Genomic DNA, 17,345 nt, shown 5'->3' with positions numbered 1-17,345 from the left:
CTTAAGATCCCTTTGAAGTGAAACATCTAGGCACTCTCAATTATTACATTGAGATCTCTATATATTTGGGATATAAGGTTTTGAGGCCCTCAAGTCCATCCTACTAAAAGCATGTGGCCCTTGAGGTGAACCCAAGTTTCTTGGCGGGTTCACTATATGTATACCCTCGATATCACATGCATTCAAAGCCTATTTACCCTTATCTATGAGCTTTCCTCCAATAAAACAAATCCCTTTTCTATTAAATATGTAAATAACCCCTTTATATAGTATCCTCATATATGTGAAAAATGTGTAAAAATGGTATTTGAAAAATTCCTTACGTTGAACCCATGTTATATGCATATATATATTTATGAGTGAAGCCCCCAAGCTAAGTTGTAATTATTCTACAATAGTGATCTAAGATTCCCTTAAGATTTAACCATAAAACTCAAAGTAACAAAATTAACTCAAGAAGAAAAGAGATCTATTACTTTACATTGATGTGCCCTATAGGATCAAGAATCTTTAGAAGACCAATGTGCCTAACCCATCAAGCATAAAAGGATTATATCAATGTACCAACAAGGGCAATGCCATTTCAAGGAGATCCCGATTTGATAAATTTAAGGAAATAGACTTGAGTGCCATAGTAGCATTAGCCACCACTAGTGTATCCATGCCCTTAGTAATGGTAATAAAAGGGAATCCAACTTTATGGAGGACATTCAAGGCATGAATATGAGGACGTGAATAAATATCCCTATATTGACACCTAGTAAAACCCTTGGAGCCTTAGGAGTAAACCGATTCTAGGAAAGAGTTGAGAGGCTTGCTATTTGTTAACCCTCAAATGAACAAGGTGGAAAATCCAGAAAATCTAAAGCAAAAGACAAGGCCAAGGAAAAGGTGAAATGGAAGACGAAGGCACGCCAAATAAGAATCTGGAAACACAAAAGTGCAAGAAAGTTCTAAATCAAGGAGAAAGGTGCACAATAAAAGTGCAAGTCAATACTTTTGTAAAAGAGTACAATGCACACCATGATTTATTTTAAGATCACCAAGCTCTCACCTGTGCAAATTGTAAAGGTAGATAGGTGGTAGGAAGGAAGTTAGAAAGATAGGAGGACAATGGGAAAAAGGGCCTAGGCCATGGCAGGCCACGTAAAAAAGGGGATAAGGAGATGACCGCCCAAAAGGGATTTAGGGTAAGTGAATGAGAAGTTCATTCTTGTGTGTGGCCAAAAGTGGCTCTTCTTATTCTTGTTGTTGTTGTTGTTGTTGTTGTTGTTGTTGCTTGCTTGCTTGCTTGCTTGAGCTTGTGCTTGAGGGAGGGAGTGTGAGAGTGTGAGGAAGTGAGTGTGTGAGGGTGAGGGTGAGGGACCGTGGTGGAGAAGCTCTCCATCTTCTCCTCTCTTCTTCTCTTCTATTCTCTTCTCTTGTCTTGCTCACAGCAATGGAGCTTGGAGTGTGGAGCTTGAGGATGGAGCTCGCTTGAAGCTTGCACTTGGATTGTGGAGCTATCGGAGTGCTCAGGAGAGGAGGCAACTTGATTGGGCATGGAGGTAAGCTCACTACACTCGTAGAGAGGGATAGTGCATCGGCTATGTGAGAGGTAGCCATTAGTGCTTGCTTGAAACACTTGAACAATAAGTGGTCCATGGGTCTTGATGGTTGAGCTTGAGCTTCCCTCTACATTTTGGTTCCATTGACAGGACCAACGGATTCAAGCCTTGAGTGCTTGCATGCTCCAAATCAAGCATTGAAGTAGGGTTTTCCCCGAACTGGTGCTTGAGGTAGATAGGTAGGAAGCGAGGGAGTTTGAAGAGGTATTCGATCTCCTTAGCAAGTACCTTTTTGGTTTTTTAGATTTGGAAAAGTAGGTTGGAGTAGTGTAGGTGTTTTCTTTGTGATTTTTGTTTACATTTAGGTAGGATAGGAGCAAAATAGTTGAGCATACAATAGGGTTTCTGCTGTTATATAACAAGCTGAAACAGAAAAAAGAAGGGCAAAAAATGAAAATTTGGGTTAAATGCTGGTAAGGGGAGCAAGACTAAGGTGAATGCAGACCTGGGCATGGTACTAAGAGGCCAGGAGTGGCAATGGAGACCTCAATTTGCATTTTAGGGATTTGGAAGAGCTGGAGAGAGAGAGAGAGCTTCATTGCGTGCACCTACTCCGATCTTATCATCGAGGAGTTGTTTGTCCACTATAGGTATTCCCACGCCTTCTCTTGCATGATAGCTAGGATCTAGAGGTGTTCGACCAGTGGGAAGGCCTCGATCACTCGACGTGACAAAATTTGTGCAAGTTTGGCAAAAAAACGCGTCGCGTTTGGCCCTCTCGTGTTCGGCCATTCGGTCACTACCACTAGGATGCCCACCACCCAGCTCGTCTGAATCGACCATTCGGACAAACTTGATACTTGGCCCATCCACACTCGAACGGGCCGAATTTACCATTTGGACCTTGGCCCACTTGACTCGGCCGCTCGTCCCAAACCTACTCGGACAAACCACTCGGCCCGTAAACTCGACCGCTATAGTTCAGCCACTCGGCCCTCGGACAACCGCATTCGGACTGGTCAAGTTTGACATTCGGACTAGTTGCATTTGACCCTTTTCTCGTTCAGCCCTCGTCCATTCAGATGGGTCGAATCTGGCATTCGGCCCCTACAATTCGGACCCATTCGGTCCTTGCAATTCGGACCTGTAGATCTTGAAGTTGACCTAGAGACCATACAGAGCCAAAAGCACATCATAGATTTATCACTAGATTGAAATCTAGAGTAAGTAGTTCAAAACTTGGCTACAAACAGTCATTCCAATCGTGCATGGTATTTAGTATAACGGCCTTGCAGGCCAGAGGGGACTGCCCCCCAGACCCCCGCAGAGGGGGATCTACCCCCTCCGCACCTCCCACAAGTAGGTTGGAGAGCCATCCAGTCACATAGACCTCATCTGATATACAAGTCAGGACTCAACCAATGTCGGGGCTCACATTTGGCTTCTCCTCATAATGGGGGCCTTACAACTTTGAGCACCATGGATCATTGGTGGCACCTTATGAGGGTGGGGCATTGAGCATATCTAACAGCAATTGTATCCCATGAATCCAAAGCATGCTTACACTATTAAGGAAGAAATTGACAAACTAATGAGAGCGGGATTCATCTATGAAATTGAACACACAGACTATGTCTCACCCACAGTCATCGTACTAAAGAAAAATGGGAAGATTAGAGTGTGGGTCAATTACAAGAAGGTAAATGCAACAATAAAGAGGGATAACTATACATTACCGTACACCAAGCACATGCTCAAGAGAGTAGTTGGCAAAGAGGCCTATAGTTTGTTGGATGGCTTCTCTGGATACAATCAGGTAAAAGTGCATCCTAATGAAAGACATAAGATCGCGTTTTCCACTGAATGGGGCATCTTCACCTACATAGTCATATGAGTTGCAATGAAATATTGTGATTGCATCCATGTGTCATGTAAGGGTTTTGGTAGGGTTGGAGAGAAAATGTGCCCTGTGACAGGTCCTCCAAATTGGATCTGAGTATAGTAATGGCTCTACACCTACATAGATCTTTACTTGCAAAATAGCAGCCAAAAGCCCATACCCGAATAAAGAAACAGAGACCCTAGAACCTCAATGGGCCAATCTAGCCAACAAGGGCAAAAAGACCACACCACATATACATGTATAGGTTGCATTTGGACTGCATCTAGTCAAAGCGGAATGCAACAACATCAAGCTACAACTACGAGGATGACTAGACATGACAGCGCTGATGATAGATGCACCTTGAATGGCACTGCACAGACAACCCAAGACATCAGTGGAGAATCCACATTCTGGTCGTGTAGTTGGGGACTCAAAGGCATGCATCAAAAGGCTTAACTTTATAAGCCAAGACTTGGAAGATGAAGACATAGTACCGCTTGCTTATCTTAGGGTCAAACTCACCGCAAAAAGAGAGCACTGTGTCGATGCTCTCATCGATGAAGGAGCATATTTTAATATCTTGACCTATGAAGCATGGACTCTACGAGGCCCACCAGAGCTTACACCGACTAATGCAACTCTCAATTCTTATGGGGGACACCCACAAGCTCTTATAAGGAAGTGCAAAATCCTTGTAACTATTGAAATGAAAAGCTTGCCTATCCTATTCTGTGTTCCCCCAAGTAGTGCTGATTGTGGAAAGGAAACCCTCCTAGGAAGACCCTTCAAAAGGGTGACAAAGTGTGAGGATGATTGCGTGGCACAGAGGATACACTTGACACTATCGGGTGCGAGGATAATTACAACCTTTAGTAAGGGTGACCTCATCAAACCTCGAGGGAAAGACAAGGAACATCCTAACATAACAGGCATGCCTAGTAATGAGAGCAAGGACTTTTTGAAAGAGTTGATAGAAGCGCATGTTGAACAAAGAGAACTGGTGAGCGAGGCCATGCTTGAAACAAGAAGGTCAAGAGACAATGAATTACAAATATCGTAGAAGACCATGGATGGAGAGCCAGCACAATGCTGCGATGGATATCCAAAGCATTGCTATGTAATCAAGGGTATTATGTAGGTAACCAATGGATATGGGTACTAAAACCCCCTGCTAAACCACCTTTGTCAGTCGAAGGCTAGGACGTATCAAAAGCAAAGACGTGTAGGAGGAAATCTAAATGAAAAGCCAAGTCTCGAGTCAAAAACATTGGAGTGACCAAGGTCCTCACAATTGAAATCAAGAAACCGAATAGGACTATTCAAAGGGTAAATCCTCAGCCTAGCATGCTTGACAAGCAGATATTAGATGTAATCATTGAGGGTGCACAAAAGCCACTAGTGCCCAAGGAGCCTTTGATTTCCCAAGAGGATAATGAGCATCATAGGCGCAACATTGCTCATGGTAAGGTTGATTGCTCAACAAAGCAAATGGCAAAATCATCTAACAGCCACGAGCAAATCTTCCAGCTAGTGCCAAAGCCACTTAGGAGTCCCAAGTCTCCTACACCCTCTTTCCCTAAACGGGCACATGGAGCACAACAGCACAGTCATCAAGTGCGGCTACTCAATCCCAATCTCTATCTCCATCTGAGCTTTTGAATGCTAAGGTGTGGGACATGACACCACCCTTAGCTCTTAGCCTAAGGATAGGCCTGTGCAATCCATTGTGACTAGCTCAATTGATGCCGCTCGATTTGCACAAGTGAATGCGCAAAGGGCAACAAAAGACACGGCCACTTTTGATCTGCTTAAGGACTTGACACCACAGTCTACCAATAGTGGCCAGCCCATTGAACTAGCCGTTACTGCTTCCAATCAGGAATCATAGCAGTCACAGCCTTTGGCCGTGATGACACCCCTTGCGGAATGTGTCCTTAGAAATTCACCTATGGAAGAGGTGTCCAAGCAACATCCTTGACACCTCCAACACTTTCGAAGAACTTGAAGCCTAGGCATGAGGAGAAATCTCTTGAAGATTTGGCTAAGGAAATGGCACATCTGACCAATGAATCAGAGATGAAGTGCCTAATGAAGCTTGATCAAAAGCCCACGTGCGTACGTCCATGGGGACATTTGAAGGCCAACACCAAAGCACACAAGGATCATAGCCGAACCCCTAACTTAGGACGAGCAACAACATGTTTGCTCCCACTGTGTAGTTGTTGCTAAAGAAGTCATAAAGAATATCCCAAAGGCCACAGCTAGAGAATTGCGCTTGATACCCTCACTCTATACTACTCAATGTGAGACAAACAAGGAAAAGCTCGAAGCAATCAAATGAAAAGGGAAAGGACAAGGAAACTTTGTATAGAAATGGTACTCCAATCAAATTTTGGTAGCCAAAATTGGCCATCGACTAATGACACTCGTTGAACAAAGGAAAGCCCTTTGGACATCAATACATGATCCCACATACGTTGCCCCAACCTCATTACGAGTATTGGCAATAGTCCGTGAAGTCTAGCTTTCTGCCATTGTCCAAAAACATCCCTTGTATGATAAACTGCTTCTAGAAGAAGATCTACATGTGGCTAGCAGGCTAGGAGTGGGGAGCATGGTTCTTGATGTTAGCGCATATGTCTTCTGCCTCAGTCAAGACCCTGCAATCCTAGATCTCTATGCTTCCTATCAATACAACCGCGACTTCTTTAGCTGGTTTTGCCCAAGCCTACATGATAGGAACCCTAAATCGTCTCTCGGTTCTACACTAGAGCCACCTGAACCTCCAAAGCAAGAGAAAGATAGCTCTAAACACAACACCCACACTGATAAGAAGAAATGGAGGCTTATTTTAACGGGAAAGGACAAGATTCTAAAGTAAACGCTTGACCATAAGCAACTACCAATGCAATTGGATGAGAGGCTAAATGCAAGAGAATTAGCTGAAGAGCTAGAATCTCCAAGAAGAGAGGTAGTTGTACCCTCACAACCTCACGAGGTTGTTCAACAGGCCATGGCTGCCGTGGCCATGTCCCATAAGGACATGCCAGAAGAAGAGAAGGATAAGGCCCAACCAAGCACATCAACATCTAACCTAGTTTAGGGTTCTGAGTTCTTAAAGATACATCGCAATTTCCCAAGAAAAAGAGGAGAAAACAACGAAAACAACGGTAGTTGCTAGTGGCTATAAACACCAAGAAGATTGAGACCAAGATGACTGAAGAGCTGAGGAATAAAGCATCGAGTCCATCCACCAATGAATGCATTGCCATCTCTCCTAACAATGGTGAAACCTCAAACACATCCGTGTGTTCTAAAAAATCAAAGCAACCATTACCATCAACGGTTGCTTGCAACACTCAATCCACTGACAACAAAACTCACATTGACCAATCAAGAGAGGATACAACACTGTCACAACAGGGTGACAAGACTATACCAGTCACATCTAAGGAGAACCATGACACAATAACAACAAAGCCTTAGAAGAAACATGAAAACCCTGAGGGTATAGGCAATCCTAGCATTGACCAATCTTGCTCATCTAGGCTTGAGCCCCCAGCTATGCTAAAGCCTAGAGAAACTCCTAGAACCTTGCATGAGATAGCGACCGAGCAAGCCTACATAGAATATAGAAGTGTCACAGAATGCTTGATTGAGTTGGATGCTAAAATCAAATTATTTGCATGTGTCTACGTCCTTGCAAACATGGGCATGTTCCCTAGGGAGCAACTTGAAGAGTACTTGCCATGTTCTTTGTCATGGGAAGAGCAAGAATATCTTAACGACCACTATGACACGCTCCTACATAAGCGCATGCCACTCATCTTTGACGAGGAGGCCGACAAACTACACTTAACTATGACATTCAACGAAGCACTTTGCCAACCGAATCTCTTACAGATAGAGTAATTAAAGCCATAATTAGAGGGTTGAAGTCAATTTGAAAAATGTTGATTTGAAAATCGCGTTACAATGGCCGAACTGGGAGCCCAGATTATGACTGTCTTAGAGGAGCGATTGGCCAAATGGCGGTCTCAAAGAGACCCAACCTATGTGGCACCAACTTCCTTTTGAGTGTATTGACTACCATTCAGGGTATGGACTTAGTTGGAACTGGCCAAGAGAACTCTCTGGTTGATAATGTTCTCATTGAGGAGGAGCTACATGTTGCCAGTAGACTCGGACAAGGTACCATGCTACTCGATGTTGCAAAATATTCGTTGTTATTGAGAAGGCTGCCACAAGTATTGTATGCGTGTGCCAAACTCCAGTACAATCCTGAGTTCTACGATTGGTTTTTATCCTCGCGAAGTGACATGGATTCATAAATGTGTACATAAATAAACAATAACTTTTGTGATTATGTATAGATAATACAAACACACACAAGCAATGATATTCAAGCTCAAGGAGAAAAGTTTAGGGTTTGGCTGAGCTCCTCAGGTCCTCCTCTCACCATGCGTCTAGAAGTCATGTGATGGTTCCCGCCTCTAGGTGTAGGGCATGCAGCCCTCATTGCCGCCATGGAAAGCCCTAGCCAACAACCTTGAGGGTATAGATGGGGAGCTGTCCCCTCCTACAGGCTTTCCCCCCTTTTTCGGTCTATTCTTCTGGGGACGTTCCATCACTATCAGTTTGTGCAAATTGGCATGAGCAAAGATATGCTACTGACTGGAATCCTTCCTGCACTTGAGGCATGATGAACATCATCATGGGGGCCGTCCCTCTACAGCAAATATCCCATGCCTGTCTCACCCCTCCTCGTCATATGCACTTGATAACCCACTGTTTAATCCCTTTCATGCGAATAGCTCTGTCATGCCTCAGGGCCTAACCCTTGGTTAACATTTTGCAGGTTCCTCCACAGTAACCCGTCGTGGAGCACCCCTTGCAACTGTTCTGCAAAGAAGCTCTCCTCCATAGAAGGGAGCACACAATGCAAGCTCTGCCACTAGAACGCTACATGCCCGCCCTAAAGAGGTATGTGCTGAGATGAGGCCCAAAGCACCACCACCCAGGACATAGGCCAAACACTCCCCAAACAAGGAAGAGGAAGGTTTAGGGGAACACCCGGGGGGTAGTGACCCCTGACGTGCAAGCCCTCCCTAGACACTCAGGCACTAGAATCAAGAATGAGATTGCCAAACTATTTCAGAGTATTCTTGATATGGTAGCGACTAGGGACTACACCATTTGGGTCCCAACTGATGTCTCCCCTACCCAGCCTGATAGGAGCTCCCCATCGGCAATGCCCTAATCGCCTAGTCACCCGAACTCATCCCACCTCATACAAATAGAATAGCCCCTATTTTGTATAAGATGCTTACCAAGTGCTATTTGACCATGAGTTTTTGTTGTTAGATGGTTAAAAGGGGTAGATTCTCCAATTGTACAAACTTTCCCTATCTACTTTTAATATATTTCACGCTATTAATAAAGAAAAGATAATCAAGCACATATGATATGCATCTAAGCCAACACCACAGGATTCAGATACGTGATGTCTCTTTGTGTTGCACTTGTTCATTATAGTTGAAGCATATGACTTGCATGTACTCTCACGAGTTGTCAAGTGGATACATGACCACACCGGTCTCTATATGAAAGAATTCAATGTCCAAGATACCACAAGACCACCAAACACACAAATAGCCATCACAAAAAAAGTAACAGAAATACCAAGAGCAAAGAGCCATGATGGAAGCCTCACTACCGAAAGTGAAAATCACCATTGCAGACCGCCCAAATTGCATGGCCCAAAGCATAGTCATTGGCTACTATCTATTTCAAGGTCAAACTCTACATTTGGCTCACAGCAATTGTTACCTGGATTGTACCAACGTCGCATGTCACAAAGAGGTTTTGCAAAATTTCAAGGGTATCTCCCCATCTCAACAACTATTTCCCTAGCAACGAGGCTAGTGACACAATCATCATTGTAATATCCATATTCACAGTCTTTGAATCTCAACATTTCCTAATCCAAATGAAAGGCTGATAGCCTCAACGTATTGCAATGGTTGTATTCATGTTATTTATTTAAAAAACAAAAATAAAAATAAAAGAAAATAAAAGAAACAAAGAAACAAAGAAAGAAAGAAAAAAGTACTCACAATCACAACACAACACCTAGGGGTCCTCAAATTCGGTACGTCCAATGACCTTGGTCGACTGCCTCCTCATTCCTAGTCCCCTAGCCCTTTACAGATCCCTCATAGTTCTTCAAGGCACATCAAGGTCAGGACATACCTAGGGAGCTTGTCTCACCTATGGTTAGACCTGTCACCCTGGCCCATTTGCATGATTCCTTTTTTGCACTCCACCTCCTCGCCATTGCAATTGATCGTGGTAGGCAATGCACGAAAGACCATGGAAAGTCCACCGACTTGTCGAGCAATACAAGTAGGCACCAGCTACCAAAAGTTAAGGTATCAATGAGCTCAATTATGCTACATTGTGTTGTCAAAGCACAAATGATGCCTCATACACCTTTGTGTGTACTTCTCCTCAACATTGACAACTTTTTCCACCCCACTCAACCCTTGCTTCATCCACAAGTTGCTACGAGGCCCCAGACCAGCAGTCTTCTAACTACGTAATATTTAAGTATGCACAGACACTCACATACTATCTAAACAAATCTATACACAGTTTGGGTCCTCAAATGCAGGACATTACTCTCAGCTCTGCTTAGAGTTTGACCTATCTCCCAAACTAATCAAACTACATCTTGTGAACGATAAGAAGACTAGCACTACCCCCAAGGAGAGACCACATCTGCAAGGTTTTCAATTGCAGGTATTGAAGACTCCAATGAAAGTGTCGTCAGCTCTTCATCAACACTCAACTATGAACTCTTGTCCATTCCCATCATGCAAGCCCAGTCCTATGAAGAATCCCCACAAACCACCACCTGTGCCAGCCACTAGTGCAATTCTTGACAATGAACAACCCTATCAACAACTCCAACAACCCTACCACCAGCCACCTCTGCCAACAACTTGGCTCCAATGACCTTCATTCGCCCCACCACTAGAACTCCTCCAAGGCAACCATAGATGCCCCTTCCACCCACATCTTTGGTGCGTACCAAAAGCTTGGTACCTATGACGGTGAGTGCCATGGGACTGGCACTCGTCTAGGAGGGAGGTAATGTTAACCCTCAAATGAACAAGGTTGAAAATCCAAAAAATCTAAAGTAAAAGACAAGGCCAAGGAAAATGTGAAACGGAAGTCAAAGGCACGCCAAAGAAGAATCTGGAAGCACAAAAGTGTAGGAAAGTCCTAAATCAAGGAGAAAGGTGCACAAGAAAAGTGCAAGTCAATACTTTTGTAAAAGAGCGCAAGACACACCATGATTTATTTTAAGAGCACCGAGCTCTCACCTGTGAAAATTGTAAAGGTAGATGGGTGGTAGGAAGGAAGCTAGCAAGATAGGAGGACAATGGGAAAAAGGGCCTAGGCCATGACCGGCCATGTAAAAAAGGGGATAAGGAGATGACTGCCCAAAAGGGATTTAGGGTAAGTGAATGAGAAGCTCATTCTTGTGTGTAGCCAAAAGTGGCTCTTCTTCTTCTTCTTCTTCTTCTTCTTCTTCTTCTTCTTCTTCTTCTTCTTCTTGTTCTTGATTGCTTGAGCTTGTGCTTGAGGGAGTGTGAGAGTGTGAGAGTGTGAGGGAGTGAGTGTGTGAGGGTGAGGGTGAGGGTGAGGGTGAGGGTGAGGGTGCGGGTGAGGGTGAGGGTGAGTGTGAGGGTGAGGGTGAGGGACCATGATGGAGAAGCTCTCCATCTTCCCCTCTCTTCTTCTCTTCTCATCTCTTCTCTTGTCTTTCTCGCAGCAATGGATCTTGGAGCGTGGAGCTTGAGGATGGAGCTCACTTGAAGCTTGCACTTGGATTGTGGAGCTATCAGAGTGCTCAGGAGAGGACGCAACTCAATTGGGCATGGAGGTAAGCCCACTACACTGGTAGAGAGGGATAGTGCGCTGGCTATGTGAGAGGTAGCCATTAGTGCTTGCTTGAAACGCTTGAAAAATAAGCGGTCCGTGGGTCTTGGTAGTTGAGAGCTTGAGCTCGCCTCTGCACTATTCCTTTAGTGCTAGCTGTAGGTGACACAATTAGGAAAGGTATTATAGACATAAGGGTAGATTTTAGCATAGTAATTTCACCAATACTTCAAGTGTGGGAAAGTCTACCCAAATAACATGTGCACTTCAACTTAGTTGTGGCTCGATGGATCAAAGGATAGACTTAGTAGTGTTCTTGAGTCGACCAATCAAGACAAGAGGATTAAAATGCTATGTGGATCTTATAGTTATAAAAGCAGTGGATTATAATTTATTTTTAGGAAGATCTTGGATGAGAAATGCTAGATTAATAGAAGTTTGGGGCAATTGATTATCCTTCTTTTGATATCAAATAGATGCACTCACAATAGATATGGAGCCACAGAAGACAAAAAAGGTAGATCTAAATACCAATCTAAGTTCTTAAGAGGAGATTCCCAATGCTCCCATAGTCATTGGCTGCTCAACTAGTCTATCCTTTATTTAGAGGATGAGTGAGACTAAATGCATATGCTTATAACTCTAGACATGTTATTCACAAAAGAAGACAAATATAGGTAGGTAAGTAATAGGTTAAGCACACAATCTTATGAAGAAGTAGTGACTCCAAATCATGCTAAAATCATGCAGTTGGCCGCATGTTGAATCCTTTGCAGGAAATCAAGATAGAATGCTTATTAGATGCCCCATAATACATACAAACTATTTGGAGCTTTGGAATCCATGAGAGAAATGTTGAAGAACCATGTTACATACAATCTTCAGCCATTAAAAGAAATATTGGAAGCATTTTAGTGGAATTGGACCAAGGTTCATAATCTAAGCTTTCCAATGTAACTAGGCAGTCATGGCTAATTTAGATCTTGAACCCTTAACAAGATTATTAGTTGAGGAAAATTCAAATGGAGAAATAAAAAAAGATAAATTAGATGATGAATTTAAGTAAAAATCCGTAAATGATTTAAAAAAAAGACTATGATACTAATGAACACGATAGAGCTGATATAAGCATTTCTAGTGTTTGCAATAGCTCCTAGATTGTTAATATGAGGTGGAGTGGAACTATTCACATCTTAGAGATTAAACCCAAAGAAGAATCATTAATCCCACCTAAATATCTTAGGATCTATCTAATAGTTAAAAAAGACATGACATTAGATGCTCTCATTGCTGCTAAAGATCCCAATCAAAACACTCTAACATATGATGCCTAGGATGGTTAGGCCTTGTGCCTATAGATGCAAAACTTGACATGGAAAAATAATATTTGTTTCTAAGTAAGTGCAAAATAATGCTAGGTGTGGAAAATTAGAGCATTTCTATGCCATTCCACGTGTTAGAGCATTTCTATGCAATTCCATGTGTTACCTACTTTTAAATATGTTGAAAAGAAAAGTTTATATTTGGCAAGACCTTCAAGTTTCAATAAGCTACATGGACTATGTCAAGACAATACTGGAGTTCATGAACCTACCCAATAATAAGGTCATTTTTTCGTTTAATTAAGGGAACCTTACAAAGGGAAAAGGCAAAGAAACAATACCACCCCTCAAAACACATAGCTTCAAGTAAAGACTTAGTTGCCAATCTATCATATGCTCAAAAGAGAAGAAACTCAAACTAGTTAGCCAAATCCAATCTCCATAAAGACCACTATGTGCTTATTGAAAAATGGTGCACCTAAGATGACATCTAAGACAAAGACATAGTCTTCCAAGGTTGAGCATAAGCCACAAAGAAAATCAATTATGAGATAAAGATCCTCCAAAAGGTGGAGGAATACACCAAGGAGGATGCCCAAAGCCCTAGTACATGTATAAGGATACTTTTACAAAAATTGAATACTTTGTCTATCCAAGCTTGTTATGGAATTACAATTATTATTGTGGATTTTTGTCTATATGCTACATAATTCATGACTTATCATGCAAACATGTGCATATAGTACATGATGCTTGGTAGATAGATGGAAGAATACTAATGTGTATTGTGTTGTGGTGAGTAGATAATTAGACAAAGTTAAGTGAAAGTATTATTTTGGAGTATGTAATTTAATGTGTGAAATGTATGCACTTCACAGTATGAAAAAATATTATTAAAAAAATAAAAAATTAAATTTATTATTGTAATTTTTTAAATCACATAATTCATTACTTATCATGTGAACACATGCATATAATACTGGTTACGTTATGCTTGGTAGATAGATGGAAGGATACTAATGTGTATTGTATTGTGGTGAGTAGATAATAAGAGAGGTTAAGTGGAATTATTATTTTGGAGTGCTAATTTAATGTATGAAATTCATACGCTTCACAATGTGGAAAAATATTATAGAAAGCATTATATTTTGTGCACCTATTGGTGCAAGGAGTTTGCATGCACACATACTCAATAGATTTATTTTGATGTATTTATTAGGGAAGACTTGATTTCACAAAAGCAAGTAATGCAAGGTGAGAAAAAACAAGAATACAAAAAGGATGCTTTCAATGTATTTTGAGCACAAAAGCTAAATTGAACATTATAAACACGTGCATGGGGGAGGTGCTCACCCATGCATGGAGGGACCAATCTTATGTCTTGTATGCTTTCTCAAATTATATTCTCTCTTATCTCTATTTTCTTTCTTATTCAATTTGTGTTTCTTTCAATTTTGAGTTGATAAATTATTGTTGTATGGTGAAGGTCTTCAATAAAGCCATGATAGAAGCAACCCCTTGTATCTCATTCACTACAAGCCCCAAAATACTTTACCTAACCTATCTGTAAGGTGCTCGACTGAGAAGTCCTCAATGACATGATTTAGTAGCCCATTAAGAGATATTTCTAAGTGATGCCACCACCCAATACTCCTCATAATCACATGGGGTTTGTCACCTAGGATTGATTGAGTTCACTTCACTTTGGAAGGTTTTGGCTATAATCCACAAGGATTTTGACCTGAATCTAGTTTCCTAGAGTAGGCTAAGGTCACTTGTTAGTTTCTCTAACATCGATCGTTGAGCATTCACTTTGCATTAGATCACGTGAGCCAAATCCGACTCGTGTCATACTTAGTTCAAAGAGAATGAGAAACAAAGGGGAGTACAACATATCGACACTTCTATCCATAGGACATAGTCTCATTCTTGTCCCCTAAAATGATGTGGAATCAATGTTCTATTTAATCTCCTAGTTAGGTCAACACTTAGTTTCTATTTAATACATTTTGATGAAGATCTCAACTCACCCAGTCCATCTTGCCTTAGGACAAATCCATTGAGAATGTCGCCGTCCTACTTTCCTCTTTGGATCAGCTTTAATTATTTAATTACTTACCATGCTTATGTTCTAACACATTAGGTAGCTTCCTTAATTAATCCTTTAGGCACTAGATTTTCTTCACCCAAATCAATCCACAACACAAAGATAGTATCAAATGTTCTTTTGAAAAAAATTGCAAAATAATAATATTTATCTCTTTCTCTCTCTCTCTCTACACACACACACACACACACACACACACACACACATTCTCATCTTTCTATTCTCTCTACTCTCTATTCTTTTCTCTCTTTCTCCCTATCTCTCTCTCTCTCTCTCTCTCTCTCTCTCTCTCTCTCACCCACACACACACACACTCTCTCTCTACTCTCTCTCTCTCTCTCTCTCTCTCTCTCTCTCTCTCTCTCTCTCTCTATTCTTTATATCGTATGTTACATAACTTTACATGCATAAAGGGGTACAGCCCATCAAATGTGATGTACATATGCAACCATTTAGTGCTTTGTTTACTTTAGAAACATTGGAGGCAGCCCTCAACAAGATGGCTAATGGAAAAGCATGTGATACTTTGTAGTTGAAAGCAGAGATGTTGAAATGGACAACAAAGGAGACGAGACTATTTATGTTGCATTTGATACATCATGCTTTTGCATATGGTTTTCCCCAAGAATGGCAAGAGATTTGGATACAATCATTGTCTAAGGGAGGAGATCACAATTTGCTCGCAAACTACCACACGATTATGGTCAGTTCAACCATGGCAAAGCTATTCAGCACTATCGTGGAAATGCAATTGAGTAAATGGGCATAAAGTAATAACAAATGAGCTTATAGACAAGCAGGTTTTCGCCTTGGTCATAACACCATTATAGACCATTTGGTTACTTTATGTGTGCTTATGGATGAGAGTCAGCTTGAGGGAGAAACCTTGTATTGCTGTTTTGTGGATTTTAAGAAGACTATTGACACTGTACCAAGGGTTGGCTTATGGCAACGAATGCAAGAATTAGGGTTCCCAAATGATCTATGCATGGGAATTTACAGGATATATCAATGAGTGGTGTGCTACCTCAGAGGTTGCAACGGGCTGTCACAAGTATTTGAGAGTAATATGGGAGTCAAACAAGGTTGCTTGCTCTCCCCTACATTATTTGGTTTATGCATTGATAAGCTAGAGGAAATACTTCTCATGGCTATGAATGAAGAGGAAGCCAAAGCCTCCATATTGGTATGTTTGCCATCTTGCTCCTACTTTATGCAGATGATATGGTCTTCTTTACATATAATGGGAAATGTATGCAGTAGTTCATGGGGATTCTTGAACAGTTTTGTCAAGATAGTGGTTTGACGATGAATGTATAAAAAACAAAGCTAATGGATATGTGCACCAAGAAATCAAAGACCCCACCAAAAGTACATTATGCGGGACAATCTATAGAGGTAGTATCTACTTTCAAATACTTAGGGATTGAGATACCTCTAGACCACACACTAAATGCTGGAAAATACATTGTATGATTTTTGATGCATATGTTCTACAAACTATATTATATGGAGTGGAAGTGTGTGGGGGGGAGCATCTCCTCATCTGCATGGAACGACACTGAGAAGCCGCAATAAGCTTTTATTCGTAGACATTTGGGCATCAAAAGCACCGTCTGACAACATCAGCTTAGAAGCTGATCTAAGGAATAGATCCGGCCCGCTTATCCATCCATACAAGGGATGGAAAGGCGGAGCAGGGAATGTTCTCTGCTTGCTGGAAGGAGCACCTTTCTTTTTCTTTTCCAGAGCGAGGTACCTCCTAGACCTTAATCCTAGCCTTGTATGTAAACCCGCCGATGTGTCTCCTCCTCCTCCCTATGCTCGCCATGACGGTTTTTGCGATCGGTACTGCAGTAGCTGTTTGGCTAGGTTCTGGTGCAACTCTATCCATCGATAGGTCTTTAACTCTGGGACTCTTTTGAAATTAATCTAGCAATAATTAGGAGTTATTCTTTTGCGTCGCACACAACAAGTAAGTGATTCTATTCACAACAGTCTATGGCTGTGATCTGTCATTACGTGCGATTATCTCTGCATTATATGTACTTATGCTTTTGGAAACTAGCCATCGGCCAATTGAGGTACTTGCTTTGATTTGAGTACTAAGCTATGCCACCCGAGTATGTCAAATGGATGAAAGTAGGCTCCCCAAACAGGCATGGGATGCTGGCACACGCCTATAGAAAACGTGGAAAAGTAAAGTGCTTTCAACAGGATGGGTGCTGGATATGCGAAAATGTTTTAAATGGTGGGGAGTGGATAGATATCTAGATATGGCATCTAAAGATATATAAATGGACACATTTCAATTAGACCTCTTATGAGCATACCAAGGAAAACATAAAAGCAAGGGAGCAAATGGCAAACTTGCTTATTACAGTAGGCATATCTATCCTTCATGTTGGGAATCCTACATGCAGACAGAGGCACATACATAGCCATACATATCCAACCCACTCTTAGTGGTATTTAGATGGAGTATTGCATGACTTCGAACTTGATCACACACTTTATTGATTGAGACAGGTGCATGG

Source organism: Lygodium microphyllum, chromosome 14 (genome assembly GCF_053477565.2).
Source record: "Lygodium microphyllum isolate KBCC chromosome 14, Lygodium_microphyllum_v1.1.10, whole genome shotgun sequence".
In the NCBI taxonomy this organism is placed as follows: domain Eukaryota; kingdom Viridiplantae; phylum Streptophyta; class Polypodiopsida; order Schizaeales; family Lygodiaceae; genus Lygodium; species Lygodium microphyllum.
Note: the sequence above shows the minus strand (reverse complement) of the source record.